Source organism: Chiloscyllium plagiosum, unplaced genomic scaffold, assembly GCF_037043375.1.
Source record: "Chiloscyllium plagiosum isolate Xiang-an unplaced genomic scaffold, Cpla_swu_hap1 HiC_scaffold_35, whole genome shotgun sequence".
Taxonomy (NCBI): Eukaryota; Metazoa; Chordata; class Chondrichthyes; order Orectolobiformes; family Hemiscylliidae; genus Chiloscyllium; species Chiloscyllium plagiosum.
In genome coordinates, this window is record NW_028270173.1 from 20,891,739 (window position 1) to 20,900,737 (window position 8,999).

The 8,999-nt window shown below is 41.5% G+C and overlaps 1 pseudogene; it reads left to right on the plus strand.

The window, feature by feature from the left end:
- The first annotated feature begins 6,009 nt into the window (after nucleotides 1-6,009).
- LOC148140420 (uncharacterized) lies at nucleotides 6,010-6,812 on the plus strand (annotated as a pseudogene).
- Nucleotides 6,813-8,999: the final 2,187 nt, after the last annotated feature.

Here is an 8,999-nt window from a genome sequence, read left to right on the forward strand (position 1 = left end):
TAGTAGACAATATGGCACCACTGCCATTACGACTTCTTTTGAAAAAAAAATCAATACACTTGCACACTCAGGAACCTGTCCACTGTAGAAAAGCAGGAACTTGGTCAAACATTGCACTTCTTTACTTAAACAAAATCTTTCGGGACAATTATCCAGTTATTCTGTGCCAGAACGTTCCGATCAGCTCACTTTGGAGTGAACAAATGGTTCTCAGTGCCATTGACAGGTTGATGTTGCAAACTGTTCTTCAGATCTAAGGGACAGGGGGAAAATCATGAGGTTTACCTTGTTGAAATGAGAGTGGGCAATTGGAATAGAGTATCTGGGGAAGTTTGGAGATCTTTTGCGTTAAAACAAAATACAAAGAGAGTAGTAATTGTTGTAGAAAAGAGATCTAGAATTACAAAAGGAAAATAAGTTCTCACTGAAAGCTAAAGTATATGAAAGAACGTACATACATTCAGTGGGTATTAGTGAAGTGAAAATATCTAAGTGGAGGAGAGACTCAAAGACTGAATTTGATATGATTAGTACATTCGGAACGATGACAGGGGAGGAACTATGTGTATACTGGTGACGGATCATCCTTTAAATGCACTGCTAGTTGTATGGATAGTGAGGACAGGGGTTACAGTCGGGTGTGTTTGAGAGTGATTATTCTCCAGAGATGCTGTCAGATGACCTGGACTTTTTCAGCACTTTGTTTTTATTTCAGATCTCCAGCAGCTATGGCATTTTGTTTTAACATTAGTTTGTCTTTTACAGAATGTGGAGAAGATAAGACGATAAGATGACAAAGCACAAATAAGCCACTCAGTCTGGTGAATTCGTTACATAATACAATGAGATTATGTCTGATAATCAATAGAACGATTAGGAAATGAGGAGGTGCAACAATTCCTGGGTGTCCTTGTCTCTGACAATAAATATGCAGGTGCAGCAGATACTGAAGAAAGCAAAAGAAATGTTGACTGCATAGCAAAACCATTTGAGTAATGGCACAGGAGTGTCTTGCTTCGGGCTTCAGTAAGACCACATCTGGACCTTTCAGTGCAGTTTTGGTGACATCATCTGATGAAGCATGTTTTGTATTTGCAGGGACTATAACGCAAATTTATCTGTTTCACTTCTGGGATGAAAGGACTGATCGATGAAGACAGTAAGGATTATAATCACTGGAGTTTAGAGGAATGAGGGAGGATCTTATAACTATAAAATTCCATGAAACTGTATGCAAAACGCTAAAATTCTAACAGGACTAGTCAGGGCATGAAAAGGAAGAATAGGAAGTCCAGACACTGAGGTCACAGTCTTCGGACACAAGGTTTGTTTTAGACGTGATAAGGAGAAATTTCTTTACGGAAGGAGGAGAACGCCTCTTTATTCCCTGCCACAGGAAGAGGTTGAGGCGAAAACATTGAATGATTTCAAAAAGAATTTAATTTTGTTCTTTGCACTAAAGGGATCAAAGGGTTTTGGAAGAAAGCAGGAAAGAGGTACGGACGGCTTCTGATTGGCAGAATTTTAAAATAATCACACTTTTAATCTCGTGAAATGCGGGATTATGAAATGTATTGTTATGAATGACACAGAACAACTTAAAAGGATTGAAATTACTGCATGAGGCAGCGTGAAATGTGAACAAAATCACAATTCTTTTTTTGTCTCATATTGAAGTCAAATATAGCACGAATTCAAATGGAAATCCTGATTAATGTAATTGTGCTTACACGTGAAAGAACAGGTACAACAATGACTTATCTAACCCATTCACTAAACAATCTGCTCAGCATTCGGGGCACGACGAGGGACAAAATCCTCCACAGCTCTACCTCGAGTAGAATTCTAGACATTTCTTTTAGGACGAAGGCATCAATTCTCACCTTACTGCATCTCCCAAACAAACCAAGTTCAACCAGCACAGAGTTTTCCAGGATAATGGACTGCTGGTGGAAACCCCTCAGAGCTGTTCAAGAGAATATAAATGGTGTGGTTCAGCCTGAGTCACCTTTCTCTGACCTTACAGTGGCATACCTTTTCAAGTGTAGACTGGTAATTATCACCAATTCCTGGAGAGTAGAGGACCTTGTCGCACTCACAATATTTCTCTTTGTGTCCTCTTCCTCCCCGTCTTCCCTGAAGCCACCAGGTTACTCCGATCGACGTTATTGGATCACTCCAACCGTGCCATCCAATATCCAATTTTTTTTCTATCATTTCAGGTATTCTTCATTTCAAAAATAAAGACAATCAGCTCCTTTTGAAATAAAGAATCAAAGCCTTCATTCCTGTGAATATCTTCATGAAGAGTTGAGGTAGAATAACAAATCCGTCTCAATTATGGTTTTAATACCCATTTCCTTTCCAGATGCGCTGATTTCTGAGCATTCCTTAGACATTTCAACACTACAATCGATATCCCACCGAAAGTTCAAAAATGAGATGTTCTGTTCCTAGCATCATTTCGATGGATAGATGTTAGTTTCTTCATATCATTTTAAGATCAGGAGCTTTATGACTTTTGCATTCTCCCATTTGCTCCAGAAAGGTCCTTCCAACCCAAGGTATTCTATCCCTCCAATCTCCTTCTGAATCCCCTCATGACCAAGTCTAAATATCAGACATCATTGGCTTCCACCAAAACTCCAGCATCTTGGGTCTTTGAGACTTGACTTGACACTTGACAAAATCGACATATGGCGGATGTTTCCTCACATGGGGAAATCTGGGTGGAGAGGTAACTGCTTTCTGATTTGTAGTAGAAAATTTAAAACAGAGATCAGGAGAAATTTCTTCCTGCAACGGTCATGATTCTATGGAATGTGTGTTGGATGCTGGAACATTGAGTGAATTTAAGAATGATGTTGGCAGATTGTTATTTAGTAATAGATGAAATGATTATGGTTTTCTTAGTCCCTAAGGCGAAATGCAAAATCCGGTGATATGTTGACGTGAATATATTTTATCAGTAGTTGATTCTGAACTGCAGAACTGCAGTGGCTCCTTCCAGAAATGTATTGAACAAAGGAAAAAAAAACATTTAATGAACACAGGAATGTTTAAAGCATTATTTTTCTTCTGGTGAGATATTGTGGGGAACGAAATGAATTTTTGGGACTTTAAAACTTGAGCTGTCTTGCATGATAATAATTTATTTGCCTGAGAGAACAATATTCCAATAGAAACTTCGTTTTAAATCGATTTTGTTGCTGACAATGTGAGTTTAGATCTCCTAGTCTAAACAGACTTAAGAAAAATGTGTTTTATATGTCAACCATTGTAATGTATAACTGTATTTTGTATATGCTATCACTGCTGTCGGTGAATACCATAGAAATCACGTTTAAAACAATCTTTCTGTTCGAAAATGAAAATGGCTGTGAAAAAAGTTTTTTTTTCATTTTTCACAGAATGCAATAACTAAAAAGAGAAAGACTATGGTGAGACTAGAAATGTGTAACTGAGGGCTCACGTCGCACATTTGTAGGATCACTCTGGATGGGTTAGAAGGCCTGGATTCAACTCTGACTTTGTCCAGAGCCGTGACGTAGCACAGGTTGATTTAAAAGTCTAAAACTTGGTGATTTGCATCCTCCTCTTGAACTAACCACCTCTCCGTGCCTGGTAAAAGTTGAGCTGAAGCATTCAGGTCTTGAATGACCTCCTGAGAATTAAGAGCTGTGGAGCCTGAGAGAACTGGTCCTGGTCCTCGGGGGATAATACAGCTCACTGTAAATGCTGCTCAGTTAAGCGAGATGTTAATTTGTTCGTTAGAAATAGCATGTTTAATGAGATCTGTTTACTGTTTCACTGGAGGATTGGCTTGTGTATAAATTGAGTGTGTTTCAGTGCATTAACTCATTTGGACTTTGTCTGCTTACACCTGAAAATGCGAGTGCAGGCGCTTCTAATAGAAATTCTCTTTCCTGTACTTGCAATTTTTGGAATTCCAGGTAAGCGATTAGAAGCCGCTGTGACATTTTGCTTACCTCTTCTGTTTTAAATTGAATCTTTGCAATTTGATATATACTCCGAATTGTACACTTGCTTCCTGCTGAGTTTTCCTTTCTTTTAATTACCATTGATTTCGGTTTGAGTCCAGTTTGTCCTGTCCGAGCTGATTGAATTGGAAACAACTATGTTTGAAATAACGAAATTAAACGGTAGAGGAGTTAAACGTTTATTTTCCATCAGTCTTGACGTTGGATGAAACTTTGAAGATCCCAAAATTACAAGGAATGAGGTCGAGGGAGTAAGTCAGAAGACCACCATTAAAAGAGGAGTATTTCACGAATTGATATGGTTTATGGTAAATAACGTTCCTGCCTCTGATGATTTGCAACCTTGCATTCTGAAAGAGGTAGGTGCAGAAATAATGTCTGCATTATTATTGTGGAGAAGTTGCACAGGCATGAAAAAACTGTCAATGCATCATCCTATTCAAAAGGAAGGATAGCAAAATGCGGGTAGCTAGATCAGTTGAAAAAACATTTTAATCTGGTAATTGCGATGGGATAGCAGAACATTTAGAAAATCTTAATGTCATCAAGTGGAATTTTGCAGACGATAGCAAACTGTATGGAAAGGCACATTTTGAGAGGGATACAAACGTTTTTTTTTTCAGACAGATACTGATAGATAAAGTAAATGGGCAAAATCTTGCAAATGGTGTATAATGTGGGAAGATGTCAAGTTGTTCATTTGAGAAGGGTGAAAAAGCAATTTGTGGAAGCAGGTACACAAAGGGAAATGGGGCCTTCAGAAATACAAAAAACAGAAAATTAGCAAACAGGAACACGTTGTGATAAGGAAGGCGTGTGGAATTCTGGCCTCATATCTCAAGAGGGTTGGAGTACAACAGTAGGGACATCTTATTGCAAGTTCCATGCAGCTCTGAGAATAGATTTGGAACACTGTGAGCAATTTCGTCCAGTAACAAAGGAAATACATTTTCATCTGGCACAATTCATACGAGGACAATTAGGATGATCAGAGGGATGGAACGACTGTCTTATGGTCATAAATTCAACAGTTTTGGTGTCTACTGTCTGGAGTTTAGAAGAATGAACAGTGATCCAATTGAGACATATCAGATTCTGAAGGATCTTGACAGGGTAAATGCTAAGACAATGTTCCCCTCATGGGAGAGTGCTTTGGCTGTTTCTGCTTAAGCAGAAAATGGGATAATTAACAATTGGAACAGAAATTCTCGATCTCATCCTTGTAATCATTAAAATTAGTCATCAATGGCTGACAGTTATTCTGCCTGGAAACCATAGCCTTCCACTCCTTTGTGTATCCAAATCTGTCTAACTCAATCTTATACGCCAACATCCCATTACCTTCAAGGGAACAGAATTGCACTCTCCAACCACTCTCTCGGAGTATAATACATTTGTTACGTTTGTTTGAAAAAGGAAACAATTTATTCTGATACCGTGTCCCCTCGGCTTAATCACTGTAGTCGAAAGTAAATATCTCTTTTTGTGTTCCACTTTGTCTCGTCCCCGCAAGATCTTATATGTTTCAATGAAATCACCTTATATTCTTCCAGACTCGAATGTAGATGGGCATAACCTCACTTCAGCCAACAAGACCTTAATCGCAGGAATGTGGCAAGTGGTCCTTCTCTGAGTGACTTCCTTGAAGTTGTTTCCTTGAAGTCTGAGTTGTTGCCTTGAAATCAGGAGAGCAAACGGTGCAAAGTGATGAGCAATAGAATATACCAGTCCTGAAATTACCCTTTGATTATTTCCATGACACAGACAATGTATTGCGAATGAGATTTCACTGTTTTCCATTGAAGTTCAAGTCTAGCATTGCCAGCAGCACATCAGTCTTGTCTAACCCAAGACCTCATCGCTGCACATCTCTGGGTGTTTGGATACATCTCACGATTTGATTTTCCTTACAGCGAACCTGATGACAGTGCTGATTCTTTCCCAAGGGAAGTGCGGCCTTTCCAAAGGAATCACTCACTACATGATTGCCATGGCAACAGGAGATATGATGGTCCTTGTCTTCAACGTAATTGTGAGCCAGATCTTCAAGTATCATTTCCCGGATTCACTGCTGAACTACACCCCCGCCTGCCGACTCAGTGCCTTCCTGCAAGGGTTCAGCATCCAACTCTCCATCTGGTTTACCATCGCCTTCACCTTTGACCGCTTTGTAGCAATTTGCTGCAACAAATTGAAGGGGATGTATTGCACTGAAAGAATGGCTAACGTGGTTATATTCATCGTGAGTTCTCTTAACGTCATGGTCAACATTCCCTTGTCTTTTCGCTATGAGCCCACTCATGTTCTGAACAATGTACAGTGGGGCTGCCGCACCGTCACCAGTTACCTCACTTCACCGGCCTGGGCAGCTCACCGGTGGCTCTCCAACATCTCAAACATGTTTCTTCCTATTCCCCTGCTCCTGCTGTTGAACACTCTCACCGCTGGCCATATCCTAGCAGCCAGCAGAGTTCGCCGGGCTCTGAAGGACAGCAGCTATGGTGCTGGGGAGATGGGCAGAGATCCCGAGCTGAAGAGCAGGAGGACCTCCATCATTCTGCTCTTCACCATCTCTGGCTGCTTCATGGTGCTGGCAGCCCCATCACTGTCATCCATATCTGCGTCAGCTTTACCCACAATACGTCTCTCCAAGTTTCAAACTCACTCTATGTGGCAATCAGGGCAGCGTTCCTGCTGATGTGCACCAGCTCCTGCTCAAATACTTGTATTTATGCACTGACCCAGAGGAGATTCAGAGAGGAGGTGAAGAACTTGCTGAAATCTCCTTATGCTCTATTCAGAAAGTTATGAAAATAATTTGTATTGATGGGAGGAGTTGGTGGTTTAATGGGCTGCACGGTGGCACAGTGGTTAGCACTGCTGCCTCACAGCGCCAGAGACCCGGGTTCAGTTCCCGCCTCAGGCGACTGACTGTGTGGAGTTTGCACGTTCTCCCCGTGTCTGCGTGGGTTTTGTCCGGGTGCACCGGTTTCCTCCCACTGTCCAAAATGTGCAGGTTAGGTGAATTGGCCAAGTTAAATTGCCCGTATTGTTAGATGAAGGGGTAAATGTCGGGGAATGGGTCTGGGTGGGTTGCGCTTCGGCGGGTCGGTGTGGACTTGTTGGGCCGACGGGCCTGTTTCCACACTGTAAGTAATCTAATCTAATCACCTCACTTGGCAAGCATTCTAAAACCTAATCTCATATCCTGGGGACATAGGTTGAAATTCCACCGTGGCAAATAGAACATAGAACATAGAACAATACAGCACAGAACAGGCCCTTCAGCCCACGATGTTTGGGCCGAACATTTGTCCTACCTTAAGCACCCATCCATATACCTATCCAATTGCCGCTTAAAGGTCACCAAAGATTCTGACTCTACCACACCCATAGGCAGCGCATTCCATGCCCCCACCACTCTCTGGGTAAAGAACCCACCCCTGACATCTCCCCTTCACCTTCCATCCTTCACCTTAAATTTATGTCCCCTTGTAACACTCTGTTGCATCCGGGGAAAAAAGTTTCTGACTGTCTACTCTATCTATTCCTCGGGTCATCTTATACACCTCTATCAAGTCACCCCTCATCCTTCGCCGTCCCAACGAGAAAAGGCCTAGCACTCTCAACCTATCCTCGTTCGACCTATTCTTCATTCCAGGCAATATCCTGGTAAATCTTCTCTGCACCCTCTCCAAAGCTTCCACATCTTTCCTAAAGTGAGGCGACCAGAACTGCACACAGTACTGCAAATGTGGCCGTACCAAAGTCCTATCCAGTTGCAACATCACTTCATGACTCTTGAATTCAATCCCTCTGCTAATGAACACCATAGGCTTTCTTACAAGCTCTGTCCACCTGAGTGGCAACTTTTAAAGATCTATGAACATAGACCCCAAGTTCCCTCTGTTCCTCCACCTCAGTAAGAACCCTACCATTAACCTGATATTCCGCATTCTTATTTGTCTTTCCAAAATGGACAACCTCACACTTGGCAGGGTTGAACTCCATCTGTCACTCCTCAGCCCAGCATCATATCTAAGTCTCTTTGCAGCCGACAACAGCCCTCCTCACTATCCACAACTCCACCAATCTTCGTTGAATATTCTATGCAAATAGCGCGAGCACAATGTTGATTATGTCGCCATTCATGATTAACATGCGGGAAAATTAATTGTCTTCAAAAATTGATTGTCTTTTCGGCGAGAACCTCTGACGGCTTTTAAGCATCTCCATCGTATATGTGATGTACGATCCACAGCCATGTCGATCTCAGAACATTAGGATTGAGTCTTAGCTGCCCTTTGGGAAAATGCCAACCTTGGCAGGGATGCCCACATTCTGGAATGAACAAAATAAAATACGTCATTATTAATCAAGTGACTGATATTTTACTGTGTCTTTCGTGATGATACTGCTGCCTTAACAGGGTTCTGTTGTCCTTGTATCTTTTATTCAAACGGGATTGTGAAAGGCAGAGGTTCTGATGCCTCTCTCTAACATCTCTCCCGTAAGAACCTGTAGTTTGAACTAAACGTTTCTTTCCAACTGCTGTTTTTATGGGGTTGTTGCAGAAAATTGGAACAGCTCCTTTGTTAAGTTGTGGGGTTTGTCGTGATGGCTCGGTTGTCCAATTATATTTCAATTTGTATTTCATTCAGTGGTGTGTAAATAAATTGTTTTACTTGAAGCCAAGTGGTTTGACCAGGTGCATCAAAGCTGGAATATGTACCTTACATCTGCATAAAACAACTAGAAGAGTTAGAGTATGGGCGACCTTCGTGAAATGTTTTGGGAGGTTCTAACCTGGTATTCTACACTTTTCACTCTGAATTGATATAAACAGTTAGAACGCTGAAGGGTTGGACCAAGTGGATAGAAACAATGGTTAGTAAGTCCAGAGGACTGGAGATCGATGTAGAAAGGAGCTGGAAGTACTACTGGATGAATTCACAACAACATTGTGACCCGGGTCCATCAAAACTACAGATGGCTTTT